The sequence below is a fragment of the Piliocolobus tephrosceles genome, chromosome 5 (assembly GCF_002776525.5).
Source record: "Piliocolobus tephrosceles isolate RC106 chromosome 5, ASM277652v3, whole genome shotgun sequence".
In the NCBI taxonomy this organism is placed as follows: domain Eukaryota; kingdom Metazoa; phylum Chordata; class Mammalia; order Primates; family Cercopithecidae; genus Piliocolobus; species Piliocolobus tephrosceles.
Window position 1 is genome coordinate 73,114,102 of NC_045438.1, and position 15,025 is coordinate 73,129,126.

Sequence of the window (15,025 nt, forward strand, 5' to 3'; positions counted from 1 at the left end):
ATGGGCAAGGGATTGTCAAGGAGCCTAGCTTGACTAGCAGGAGCCTTGGCTTTATGAAAAGTAAGTGGAATTTGTTGAGAAAAATTGTTATTAAAGTTTAACTTCTAAAGCCAAAAGTGAAGGGTAAATTGTTCATAGAAGTTTATTCCCAAGTTGTGATTCAGGGAAGTTATAATAATTTGTGTTTTGCCAGGTGCAGTTGCTCATGCCTGTTATCCCAGCACTTTGAGAAGCCACGGTGGGTGGATCACTTGAGCTCAGGAGTGTGAGACCAGCCTGGCCAACATGGTGAAACCCTGTCTCTACTAAAAATACAAAAATTAGCCAGGTATGGTGGCACACACTTGTAATCCCAGCTACATGGGAGGTTTAGGTGGGAGGATCACTTGAACCTGGGAGGTGGAGGTTGCAGTGAGCAGAGATTGTGCCACTGCACTGCAACCTGGGTGACAGAGTGAGACTCCATCTCAAAAAGAAAATTGTGTTTTAATTATGCTTCTTTATAACATTAGGGCTAACCTAAAACTTATAAAAATAGAAATTTATGCTTTTGAAGTCTGGTTGCTGTTGTACCCCTGGCACACTATTGCCTCCTGGTGACAGCATGTGCAAATTGCAGGGAATGTGAACAAAACCCAATCTTAGGTGTTGAATCTGTTTTTAGAAAGTGATAATTTTTTGATATGTTAAAATCAGAAATGATTACTAAAATACAATTATAAATTATTATAAATATAAAATTATAAATTATAGTAAAATTATAAAATAAATGGAAAAGATTATAGGTACAGATGAATTCAGAGTAAGTGAGGGCAGTGTAGATAAGTGTGATCATCAGTGGCCCTGGAGAAGATATGGACATGCTTTTAGATGAATGAATAGTGTTCAGGCAAAATGCAGTGGAGGAGGGATTCCATTAGATTTGGGTCTTCAAGAATAGTCTCTATTTTATCATTCTTTCATTTTCACATGTAGCACAGAGCAGGGCACAGTGGGTGACCTTGTTAATAATAAACTATATGTATGCTGGATATAGTCAACTGATTGGTTGAATGCAGTGGAAGGGTCATGTGGTAAGTGCCAACTGAGTTTATAAATAGATTTGTGCAAGATGGCAAAGCATAGTGGATACTAAGAAGAGGAGTTTGGACTTTGTATGGTATGCAATGAGGTCTTTTGAGTGGAAGATTAGCAAGTTGATAAAGGAGGATTAATCCAGCAGCAGTGTGCATTAGAAGGGAAGAGCAGACTGTCCTATAAATTTCTTCCCTTCTTTCTACATTGTTGCTCTCAACTTGGGTCCTTATTGCTCCTTGGCAGAAGCTCCTGCTCAGACACCTTTAGTGGCTCCTCACCATGACAGAATAGTCTCAACTCTTTAGCTTGCTTATCAAAGACTTCTAATATCCTGTTCCTAAAGATCTCATTCTCCTGCTCTCCTATGTGAAGTTTCCTCACCTGAATGAACTCCGTTATCCATCCAGACAACTGATTTATTCAAATTGGGTCATACTCTTTGTTGCCTTTGTGTCTTGGCTTGCGGGGTTTCCATCCTGTCTACTTATCTGTGCTCATCCCATGCAGTGTGGCATATCAAGTTTATCCTTCTTCAGGAAGTCTTCCTGCCCTGAGAAATAGTCCCTTCTTCTTAAGGTTTGAAGCAATTATTGTTTATCTGTTCCTTTAGCAACTAGCATGTGCCTATGTCATTTTCTATTCATCTCTTGTTTTATATCAGATCTACTTTTGAGATTATACATTTTCAGAAAATACAGTTTTCTTGCACTTAAAAAATTTTCTTGGAGGATTCAATAAATATACAGTGTTCAAGGTGAGGATAGTGAAAATAGAAGGGAAAGGCAAATAGATGAGTGATTTTGAAGGAAGAATTCACAGGACTTTGTAATTACTGACCTACCTAAATCCTTCTTGGGCTTATTTTTATTTTTATGCTGTACAAACTCCTGAGATGATAGGTTCCATATACATCCATACTCCTGTGCAAGGAAGTTCTTCCTTTTATTTGTCCTAAATTGCCCTTTATACTGATGATCCTATTTAAAGCATAAGGTCTATATGCCTTTTAAAGGTTAGGGCACTGTTTAGCCAGACGCCCAAATATTTATATACTGAGACCTACGTGAGTGTTTTCTGATTAATACCTGTCTTCTTGGGAAAGCTGTGAATAATGTCAACATGAACTACATTATTCCTGCTAAAAATTCATCCATTTAGTTTAACTTGCATGTAATGACACCTGAAAGTCAGGAGCTGTTTGCTGAGCACTGTTGCAATACTGTTGCAGCTCATTCATAACGAATGGCAATGAAGTACCTTCAGCATACCAAATGGGAACATCAGCATAAACGGGAAATTTAGGGGCTTCTGGAAACCTTTAATATGTGATGAATATAAAGGGAAAATGCAATGAGTCTCAGAGAAATTCTTGTTTGGAAAAAAGACACCTTTAGTGATAAAATTGAATTGGGAGTTAAAACTATGGTATTATCCATATGCTTTACATTAATGCCAGTTGAAATTTATCAAAATAGCTGAACAAAAAAGAAGGTGGGGATGGAGCTATTAGATAGATCTAGCAAGGGCTGGGGAAAGGCAGAACAACATTCCCTTTTGACCTTTCTGTTTCTTCTTTTTGATTCCTTTTTTTCCTCTCTTGCTACATGACTCTGTTTATGCTTTTCCTTCCCTCTTGAAAACTGCTGTTTACCCTGGTCTTTGATCAGCCTCTCCTTTTTTTTTTTGTCAAATTGCAGATTCCCTTCCCCATTCCGTCCTCTTTCTTGCTCTCTGAGTCTACCCTTTCTCCACCTCAGATGTTCTGTTCCCTCTCTGTTGTAAGTTACAGATTTCTGCAATGCGAGAGACCTCAAATCGTCTAATTAGCCTTCTCTTATAGGTGAGGCTGAAAAGCCCAAAAGAAATTAACTTACTTGTTCAAGTCACCTAGACCATGAGCAAAAAAGCTGTATGTCTTAGTATTGAAAGAGACTGTATGTTATCTAACACGGAAACACTTTCCAAGCATCCTTAAATCGTTAGACTGTTGGAGGATACTTCCAGGGAGGGCAACCCACTTCTTGGTTAGGTGCATTGTTACATTATTGGAGAACTGTGAAAGCAAGCTATTCTTTAAGTTATGTTCTGCCTCCCTATGGACAAAAAGGCATACTTATACATTGTTGATGGGAATGTAGATTAGTTCAGTCACTATGGAAAGCAGTTCGGCAATTTCTCAATGAACTTAAGACAGAAGTACCATTTCACCCAGCAGTACCATTCATTACTAGGTATATATGCAAAAGAAATAAATTGTTCTACCAAAAAGACACATGCTTGTGTATGTTCATTGCAGCACTATTCACAATAGCAAAGACATGGAATCAAACTAGGTGCCCATCGGTGGTGGAGTGGATAAAGAAAATGTGGTGCATACACACTGTGGAATACTACACAGCCATAAAAAGGAAAAAAAAATCATATCTTTTGTAGCAACAGGGATGCATCTGGAGGCCATAATCCTAAGACAATTAATACAGGAGCAGAAAACCAAATACTATGTGTTATCACTTTTAAGTGGGAGCTAAGTAGTGGATACTCATGGACATGAAGATGGTAACAATAGACACTGGGGACTACTAGAGTGAAGGAAAAAGGGAGGGAGCAAGGACTGAAAAATGATTGGGTACTATGCTTGGTACCTGGGTGACGGGATTAATTGTAACCCAAACCTCAGCATCATGCAATATACCCAGGTAACAAACCTGCACATTCCCCCATGAATCTAAAATAAAAGTTGAAATTATTAAAAACAATTCTGCTTCCCTGTAATTTTCTTCCAGGATCCTGTTTCTGTCCTCCAGAGTTACAGTGAACACGTTCTTTTATGTGCTTGTTCTTTCAATATGTGAAGAAGTAATTAGACTTCGAAGCCTTTCCTTCTCTAGGCCAAACACCTCCAAGTTCTGTTAATGGTTCCTTGTGTCACACGGTTTACACATTTCTCTTCACTTTAGCGCCCTCGCTGGATGATCCCTAGCCAGTGTCATCTTTGTAGGATGACAACAAATCGGGCACAATACTTCAAATAATATTTAATCTATACAGACTGTAGAATCATTACCTATCATATTCTGGGAGTTCTGTCATTTTAATAATGCTCATCATGTTGTGCTTGTATAGTGTTGGCTTATCCTGAGATTGGGCCCAGCTAAAATCTTCAGGTCTCATCCATTTGAACTGCAAAGAAACCAGATCTTTCCAGCTCTTCTTCTTCTTTTTTTTTTTTTTTTTTTTTTTTTTAGACAGCGTTGCACTCTCATTGCCCAGGTTGGAGTGCAATGGCACTATCTCAGCTCACTCTGCCTCCTGGGTTCAAGTGATTCTCCTGCCTTAGCTTCCTGACATAGCTGGGATTACAGGGGCCCACTACCATGCCTGGCTAATTTCTGTATTTTTAGTAGAAATGGGGTTTCACCATGTTGGCCAGGCTGGTCTCAAATTCCTGACCTCAGGTGATTGATCCGCCTCGGGCTCCCAAAGTGCTGGGATTACCGGTGTGAGCCACTGCACCTGGCCTCTTTCCAGCTCTTCTTATTTGATTATGTAGATGATTATAGCTTTAATTTGGGTCTTAATAGGTATTCCTATAAAATTTGGTCATTTTGCTTTTGTGCCATTTCCTCCAACAACCTGGGCTCTTTCTAGGCTGCTGGTTTCACTCAGGTTCCTGTACTTTACGGTGTATTGACATCGTCCTACTGGTGAACAGCCACATTTGATCGATGTGTAAATTTATGTTTGCTGTAATTAAGTATCCATGCTGTTACTGATATCTTCCAGATAAAATGTTCAGTGACAGAGTCATGTGCTGCAGCGTGGAATGGAGTACACCCCATCTTGTGTCAATTAAGATTCATTTGATTATAAACCATAGTAGTCAATTGGGAGAACTCTGTCATCTTACAAAGCTAAAGAAGAATGGGATAATCAAACCTTGAAATCGGCAATTTGGTGCTAAGTGTTTGTGACATTTTCTAGAGATGGGTGACTCCCAGCTCCTAGGTCTTTCCATTCTACTTTTCAAAATTCTTGGTGAAAGAATCTGATTGATCCAACTCGGGTATCATTGAGGTCCCTGGAGCTGCCTTAGAGGTCCCTGGAGCTCCCCACTTTTGGAAGTCCCACTTTGCTGTGGCTCATGTAGTCAGAAGTTCAAGGTTTTGTTATGCATACACAGAACCCATGGGACCCAGCTTCTGCATTCTGGACTTCCCAGTGAAGGGTGTATGTTATAAGCTACTCACCCTCAATGATTCCTAATAAGACATGGCATAGTATAAAGAGAATGCCAAAGGAAGAAAGTGTGTTTACTGGAATATATGAGAATATAGTCTTATTAGTACAGACAAGAGCAAGGTCAGGGCAGTAAGATTTTCTTCAATAGCTACCCAGTGCTGAAGAGCAACCAAGGGAATAGCGAGAGGTTTAATTACACCGCAAAAGTTGGTTATACTGCAGGAGTGGTTCTGCCATCATGTTGCTGACCTCATTTGTTCATTCCTTCATCAAATATTTTTTATGTGTTTACTATGTACCAGTCATTATTCTAGGTGCTAGGGAAAACTTGGTGAATAAGATAGGCATATTTCTGCCCTGCTGGAACTTTTTGTAATGTGTCTATGGCACGATAGACAAGAACACAAACAGGAAAGATAATTTCAGATAATGATCAGTGTTACAAAGAATACAAAACAAGGTAGTGTGAAGAAGACTGACTGGGGTTGGTGCACAGCCAGGGAAAGCCATTCTGAGAAGATGACATTTGAGCTGAGCCCTCAACATGTCAGGAGACATCCAGATCAATAGATGCAGAAGGCTAAGGATATTTGACTTGCATAGCATTCAAGTTTTTTAGTACCTTTAAATGCCCCCAATAATTCTAGTATTTGCAAGTTAATCATAAAGACAGCAGGTCTGAGAGTGCAGCCCTAGGTAGATTGCTACTGAGTGGTGAATCTTGATTTGCCTGTAAGAATCTGTTGGCTCTGGTGGCTTGACTGAGGCAACAACTCTTGGAGTTATCTAGTTTGGTATGAGTTGGGGGAGAATAACCAGACATTTAAGTTTAGTTTCCTAAAGCTTCATTACAAAGAGAGGGGTGTTCTGATTCTCCAATTTCACCTGTGTTGTCCATTGTTCTTCTATTGGCTCCCTGCTTAGACATAAGTCCTACAAGAACTCAAATTGCCAGACCCAAATCTTCACATGATAAATGAGAAAATTGAGAGGTTTAGTGACTTGTCTCAGATTACACAGCTAGTTAGGTCAGAGCCAGGATTTGACCCCAGGCTTCCCACTTTCCAGTTCAATTTTCTTTCTCCCAGTTCACTATGACCCTGAAGATACAGGAGGTGTTTTCTGAGAGCTCTATTTCCAACACGGGTGAAATCAAAGCTCACATTTATTTTTAAAAGTAATAGTTCCCCAAATTTCTAAATAATATTAATAAAAGATAAAATATTGTATAACAAAATATATTAGTAAAATATATTGTTAAGACCAATTAACAAGTAATACATATTTTATTAAAAAATAAACAGTTGTGAAATTACTCATGAGAGACCAATTAACCTTACAGTTGTACGGTGCGAGAAAGTGAGTTATGGAATGCTGCAGGGAGGAGGTGATATTTAAGCAACCTGGGTCTTACAGGATGAGTAAGCAGATCCCAGGTAGTGGGGTAGGAAGTAGAGGGGAGACATCCCAGGGAGATCAGTGGCAGTGATGGGTTAGGGAGTGATGTAGTGGAGATATTTGGAGGAAGAGGCTAGAGATGAGAGTAAGGCATTTGGGTCCAGGCTGTAAAGAGCTTTATTTGTTTTGCTGAGGATTTTCATCAGTATCCTATTTTAAGAACAATTTCTGTCATCTTGGAAATGTTCAACAGTTGTACTAATACAGTAGCCACATGTAGCTACTGAACAATAGAGGGCCTAGTGACTGGTGCAATAAGGAAACTTTAATTTTAGTGCATTAAAATGTAAACTTAGACAAACATGGCTAGTGGCTACAATATCAGACAGTGCTACTCTGGAATATGGGGGCCATGGGAGTTTCCAGGTAGGTGAGTGATGCAGTCAGGTAAGTGTTTAACGAGTCTTCATTTGAGGAATCATTAATATGAAGCTGTATCTATGCAATGCTAGGTCAATCAAGTAAGGAAAAAAATAAATTCATTGCTTGATTTCTGCATGGACCAACCTTGGAATGAAAACTACTATCTTAGGATAGAGGATGCTCATAAAACAGGCTTTTCTATTGTGAATGCTTGTGGGATCAGAATGAATGCTACTTTAAAACCACTACTCCAGCAATAGTATTAGTAGACTTTGGATTATGATATATCAATACAAGATAATAGTAAATAAAATACTGTTTTATTAAGGCTCCCCTCTTTTCTTAGATTATTAGAATATGTGGTTACATTTCTGTAAGATTGCTGAAATTTCATGTATATATTAAGAATGTAATAATTTAAAAAATCCTTTTAGGTTCATTTTTCTGTCACTAGTTAAGTTGCAAATGGTGTGGCAGCTCACAGGGAAATCTTAAACCTGTCATTAGCACAGGGTGATCTCTAGAGGGACTGTGACTTCAACACACATTTTGGATCTATTCCAAGCTAGGGAGAACATCTTTCAACGTTCCTAAAAATGAAAGCAATTCGCTTAGCTCCTGATGGGCTAAAGTCTACTTTGGCCCACTGTGGACAGGACTTGAGCTGCAATTTGGGGCGCAGCACCTGCTCCCAGCTCAGGCCACCTTTACTGTGAATCGGCCTCACCTCCTGCTCCCTGAAGTCTGGTTTGGTTTCACAGTTGATCTAGTCCAAGATTTCATAAATGGCCTGAGCCCCAGACCTCCTCTTCTCTAGAGGAGGTGTAACCCTGAGGATCGGTCTTGGAATACCTCATCTTACTAGTTCTCTCCTACCTCCCGCCACCCCTGGATGGCCTAGGGTTAAGCCAGGAGCCCAAATTCAGATCTGTACCACAAGTAAATTATAAGCACTATGACAAGTTATGCCTTTTGTTGCTTCTCCTCCTTCACAATTTCTTCCAAGCCTAAGGAGATAACCCAGACTTCCCTTGGCAAGCAGAAAGATGGGATACCAAGGCATCCACAAGAGGGCAGCAAATGACTTCCATTCTAGTTTTGCTTCTTTTTTAAAAGTCATTTTGCTTCTCTGCCACAGAGCTTCTATTTAGTCAAGAAATAAAAATTTGATGCTGATGTGAGGAATGGGACCTGGTTTCATTTCTCTGCGAATCCTTGTACGTGCAGCTTACCACAGGAGCCTGGCAAGTCCTGGCTGGTGGTCTCCTGGCCCAGGCATGCAGGATGGAAAAGCCTATGGGAATGGTGCCTTTCTGTCCACCCAGCTTTTAAGGTCGGGGTTTATTCCCAGGAACATCGAGCCCTGCATTTAGTTGAATATTTATATATTTTCTTGTTTCAACATCCCTTGTTTGTAAAAATCCCTCAGATTGTGCCTCTGACTGAATTATCAAATGCTGGTCAACTGTCAGTTTACCTACCCAGGACCCTGAACGTGGAGAGGATGCCATGAGGGTGGAGGTCCATGGAACTGAATGCTGCCCTGTTGATGAAGGATGTGTTCCTACCAAGTGAGGCACAGACAAGTCTGGACTGAATTGGGATTGGCCTTTACCTGCGATCCTTTGATGACCTCTTCTTATGTCCTTCTCTCTCATGAAAGAGTCTTTCTCTAGCATTCCAATTCAAATCAACAGTTATTTATTAAGTACCTCCAGTGGCAAGTCACTAGGTAGCCGCCCAAAAGGCCACAAAATGCCACTAATAACTTACTTATTAAATGTATATTCGTAGCTCATTTGTTGACATTTTATGAATCCCCAAAACAACCCTGTGAGGTTGGTTTTATTCCCAATTTGCAGATGAAGAAATTGAGACTGCGAGAAGTTAAGCAATTTGTCACTTAACTAGTTGAGGGGAGGAGCAGGGATTTGAACCCAGGTTTGGCTGACTCCAGGACCCTACTGTGCCATTATATTGGTTTTCTCCCTGGGAAAGCCTTTCGTCGCAAAGACCTTATGATTTACTGCAGTGACTCCAATTTGGGTACACATCAGAATCACCTAGGGAGCTTTAAAAAATCCCAGTGTCAGGGCCTTATCCCAGGCTAATCAAATCAGAATGTGTGTGTGTGTGTGTGTGTTTGGGTGAGGGAGGTGTCCCAGCTACTGGCACTTAAAAAAAACTCCCCAGGTGATTCCTCTGTGCAATCAGAGTTGGGAAGCTGTGCTTTGTGGATGGAAAGGGATGGGTGATGTGAAGTCCAGGCACCAAAATAAAGAGAGGGGTACATTTGTTTTAGGTGGGATTGCCTATCAGCATTGCTCAGCCCTCTCAAGCAGGCAGCTGACTGTTCCTGTTAAGGTGAGTACATGTGTACACTGTTTCATTTGATAACAGTGATAACAGCTAATTTTTTTGAGTGCTTGCCTCTTGTGACACACAGTTTCAGGTTTGTCCATCTATTTCAACTCTGTTAATCATCACAACAACCTAATACAGTAGATCCTACCTTTTCGTCAAGTGTAAGATGCTGTGGGTTCTAAGATGCATCACTTTAGAGCATCTTATGTACCATAAGAAATAAAGAAAACACTACCCACTAATCTTAAGTCACTATAAATTAGAATTTGTTCTTTCCCTAGAGATGTTAAAGTGTGAGAAAATATGCATCTTAAAGTTAATTAAATATGGTGGTATTATCTTCATTTATAGATGAGGAAACAGAGGCACAGAAAGCTGAAGTTATGTGTCCAAGATTACTTAGCTAGACAGCATTATATCGTGAGCATTTACCATTCATTAATATTCTTCCTTAGCATAATTTTTAATGGCAACATTAAATTTCACATAAATATACCCTAAGTACTTTAATTACTCCTCTAATTTTGGCTGATTATATCTCGATGTAAGTTTTCATATGCATCTTTTCCAGGGCATTGCCAACCACAGGTTGGGTGCTGACTATTTTGCAGCCAATGATTCAGGTAAATTTATCTCCACCTGCTGTCACATGAGAAAGATGCTGGGACATCATGGGCCTCTTATTGACCATTCTCTTTTACATGGCTTTATGTTGAACTCTGAATGGTGAGATGCTGATTGGCCGCATGTTGCTAACTTCATCATCCAGCATCTCTAGTTCTTCAGGCTCAGGTTGGTCCACCCTGCACTCACCTAACTGCCCTTTGAGACCTAATGACCAATGATTGTATAGTTGATCAGGTCGTAGGTGTGTTGCTTTTTCTTTAGCATTGAGAGGTGAATGGAGGAATATGACCTGATGGGTGGACACACTTAATGATCAGAAACAAATTGCTAGGGCTTTTTGATTCTGGGAGGTCCAACACTCTTCACTGAAAACTCCTGATCCCTCATCAGACATTGGCATGTCTACAGGTATCCTTAGCAGATTCTTGCAGTCTTTCCTTCTCTTGAATGAGGTTCAACATTGACGAAGGTGACATAGTTCATGGGGCAGATTACCTCAGCTGGCTGAGAGTTGGCTGGTCACACCTGAAAACAGTAGTCATGTTCACTCTGAAGCAAGTGTAGCTGGACCCTGACTTCCCAGCCCTTTATCAGTCATCCTCTTTTAGTAAGTGTTAGAGTGTTTATTCCACATGCACTGGGACTGCAGCAGGCATAGCAATAGACTGAAGGCTGACCATTTGGAAGTGTTGGTTGTTTTCTTTCACATAAGATAGATTTCTGATAGGTAGGTTGATCTTCTTGAGATCCCCACAGCTTAGGGGATTACAAGAAGAACCATTCTATCATTTTTCATTGGTTTTGTAGGTTGACTGGGTTCAGCAGTGTGGTTCTGCTTCGTTGCTTGGAGTCTCTCACGTGGCTGGAGTTGCCTGAAGGCTGGACTGGGATTCTGGGAGGGCTGAACCTCTCTCCTTCTCCATGTAGCTACTGGCGTTTCTTCTCCATGGGGTCTCTCCACCAGGGGTGTCAGATTACCCAAATGGCAGCTCAGGGCTCTCAAAAGAGCAAAGGGGAAGTTGCCAGACCTTCTTAAGACGTAGGCCTGGAACTGGCACACTGTCACTTTTATTCATTAGGGAGTCACAGCAACAGCCTAGATTCACAGAGAAAGTTAATAAACTACAGTTTTATGGGGAGAGTGACAGGATTTGTGGCCAACTGTACTCTACCATGCACTGTATGTTCACACATTGATTGGTCATATTGGTGAAAGCAGGCTAAGAGATAGATCTCACCCCAAGGATTCTAGGGAATGCAACTGCGTCCTTACTGTTCCTTTGGCAAAAGTGCTGAATGGGTCTTGCACACACTGGCAAAAGTTTTCTTAGGAGGAAACCAGAAAGCATAGTGGACTGAAGAGGGTGCATGGTGGTCTTTCTGCTTTGAGCATTGGCCATCTAATCCAAGTATAGAAAGTAGAGTGAGGCACTTTTCCAAATAAAAAATGAGTTTTTACCTAAATAGCTCTAATTTGTTTGTTGTCACATCTTGGTCTTGCCTAGTTTTGGTTAGTGAAGGTCTTCTCTCAGTTGTCGGTGCCCTTGGAGTGCTCACAATACAGCCTACTGTTGGGATGAATGGCGAGAGAGTGTAGACTGCATTTCCTGGAGGACATGTCCTTGTCCTACATCTTAGCTGCCTTTGTAACCATTGCACCTGCCATAGTGCCTGGCACAGAATAGACAAGAATTTCATGTGGTTTGAGCTGAACTTCAAGGGTAATGAAGACGACAGGGCAAATCTGGGTAAGCACAGATAATGAAAAGCACAAGAGAAAATAAAAGTAATATCTTCCTACACACAGCTTCATGTACTGTGGGAAATGGGACAGAATAGCAATGGGGGAAAGACTTGTGACTGAAATCATGACAAACTCACTAAGAAAAACTTTAGGATGTTAATAAAAGAAAAGGGAGGGCTCAGGGGGCCAGGTGGAGAGGGGCTTAGGAAGAAGAAGAATGTAATGATGTGGCAGCCTCTTAAACTTCTATGTGCAAGAAAATAACATAAGGATCCTGATAAAATGTAGATTTTGGTTTTTTTTTTGAGCTGGAGTCTTGCTCCATTGCACAGGCTGGAGTACAGTGGTGCGATCTTGACTCACTGCAACCTCTGCCTCCTGCGTTCAAAGCGATTCTCCTGCCTCAGCCTCCTGAGTAGCTGGGACTATAGGCGCTCACCATTGTGGCCAGCTAATTTTTGTATTTTTAGGCGAGATGGGGTTTCACTATATCGGCCAGGCTGGTCTCGAACTCCTGACCTCATGATCCACCCACCTCAGTCTCTCAAAGAGCTGGGATTACAGGCATGAGCCACCACGCCTGGCCAAAATGCAGATTCTTTTTTGGTAGTTCAGGGTGGGTTCTGAGAGTATGCATTTCTAACACGCTCCCAGGTATTGTAGGTGCTCCTTGTCTGAGAAGGATCTAGTAGAAAGGAGAAAAACCAGACAAGTTTTTTGGGTGGAGAAGAGTAGGTGAAGCTTGGAGATGGTGTTCCAGGGCACTGCTAATGGAATCATGTTTCTCTGGACAGCTCTTCCTTTAGGAACATCTCTGCTGTAGGGATATGATAGAGTATGAAGCAATACCCTTCCAGAAGGCAGGAATGTGGGAGTGAATGAGAGATAAGTGTCCCATATTTTTATCTATTCATTTTGTACAATTTCAGCAAGTTGAATTCAGATGTTCTCTTAAATATTCCCCACTTAACACTCTGCTTCCCCTAGTGCATTGGGATTCTATTTCTCTAGGATCTGCCTTAAAATGGTGTCAGAGATTCATTTCTGAGGGACATAGGGAATCTACTAATTTTTGAAACCACTTTGAGATTCTGAACAAATGTTACAATAGTTGAAATTAATTTGAAGACCAAAATGATGTTTGAAGCCCTTCAACAGTCAACAGAGATGAGAAATACTTGAAAAATCTATTTAAAATCAATTTCCTATTTATGGCTATTATTTATTTCCATTTTTCTTACATGCACAACTTTCATTTTTCCAGTTCAATATGGCAAACATTTTAAGTTGTGTGGGTTACTTCCACTTCTAAGAATATGCTTTTAGTCCTCCCAATAAAATCCTGTTCATCCTAGGGGCATATGATCCTCAGTCGTGGAGGGGGAGATTATGCCCAAGAAACAACTGACCTCTACTGTAGCTAAATGGAGTTCTGTGTCTCTATTCCATCTGAGACAGATAGGCCCCATGACCACCATTACTTCCATGGTGAGAGGTGTGTACAGACTGTAATGGGAGGTTAACACCCCAGCAGATTTATGACCCCAGCCAGCCCCAGTCACGGTTCAGATAGGCAGTATCTCCTCTTATCACATCCCTTTCATCATAATCTGAAAGACAGCAGTCAGGGTCCAAATAAGTGATACAATTTGAGTTCAATTGGTGATTTTTTTTTTTGTTTCATAGTAGTTATTTCAAGTGTATACTCCCAAGCTCTATGACATGTGGTGTCGTGTCTTTTCTGTATAGGAACTGTTGATTTGTAACACTCATTTTCCAGATAATTGTTTTCCTTGGTCTTGTATTGCTGCAAACCACTCCCTGGAAAGCTAATATTGTATCTTCTTCTTTTTCTTCTTTTAAAGTGGTCTAGTTTAGATAAGAAAACTTGATTTCAGATTCTTATCCAAAGTCTATGCAAACCACTTTGGTTTAGAAAATTGGTCTGTAAATCTTACAAGGTCCAGGATTTTCTTGGGCACTTACTTGGTTTTAGGTGGATCAGAAATATTGATATAGTCTGGCCTTAGAATTACAACATTGCTCTCTGAAGTCAGCCTGTAATTACAACTACAAGAATGTATTACGAAATCGAAAGGAGAGCTACTGGATGTTTTGAATTCTCAAAAGAACTTGTATCATTTCAAGTTGAGGTTAAAGGTCAGTTCTCTTTGATGGTGAAGCTTAGTTTATCCTCTGAGGCTCATGCAGCCTTGTAAAGAGAGAGTTTACCTGTTCTCTGGGGGCCACAGCTGAAGGTGGCCAGGGGTGGGTATTGCTGCATCTGTTTTGTGTAATGAAGTTGAGCTGTGTGTGATATGTGTGGTAGCTAGTTATACAGAAAGCAACAATAGTAAACAGGGTGCTGATTTGCATGACTTGCCAGGGGAGAGAGCAATTGTAACTGCTCCTGTTTATTTTGTGACTACTGCGTGCAGGGCATTATGCATCATACCATTTAATTCCCTCAGTAACCCTGCAATGTAGGTGTTATCATTCTGATTTCCCAATGGAGGAAACCTAGTCTCAAAGAAGAGAGGTCTTTAACTTTCTGCCAGGATGACAATGGGAGAAGCTGTCAATACAGCTAGCATTAACAGTGCCCCGAAATTAATTGGATAGGTCTCCATTCTCAACCTTATCCATCTCTTTAGCTTACTTGTCCTGTGCCCCAATCCTACCTTTCCCCTTTGAGAATCCAGGAAGGGAGACAGGGATGGAAGAAGGAGAGGCAGAAAAAGAGGATGACGTTAATAGTTCGAGCTAGGAGAAGGACTGAACAGACTTAGAAGGAGGCAACAAATGGAGTAAAATTGCCCCATCTTAGTCATCCAGGCTCCGACACACATGAGCGGTTTTTCATGGGAAGGAGACATGAGTGGCCTGGCCAAATTTGTCTTTGGCTGCTTGAGTAGCACTGAGGGCAGGGTGGCAAAGTGGGTCCCTGGGCTGAGCTCTTCTTGGCATCATCGCCAGTATCAATGGTGCTATGGTAGGAAGGATACAGGAATCTTCCATTAGTGTAGGGGGTGCTCTCCTACTCTTTAAAGGTTCATTAACATTCAGAGCTAAGATGGTTTCCTTCCCTCCTTTTTTAGTACTGGAGCCAGACTTTTGGGGAAGCATTTCTTTTACTTTCTTAGACCTACATTC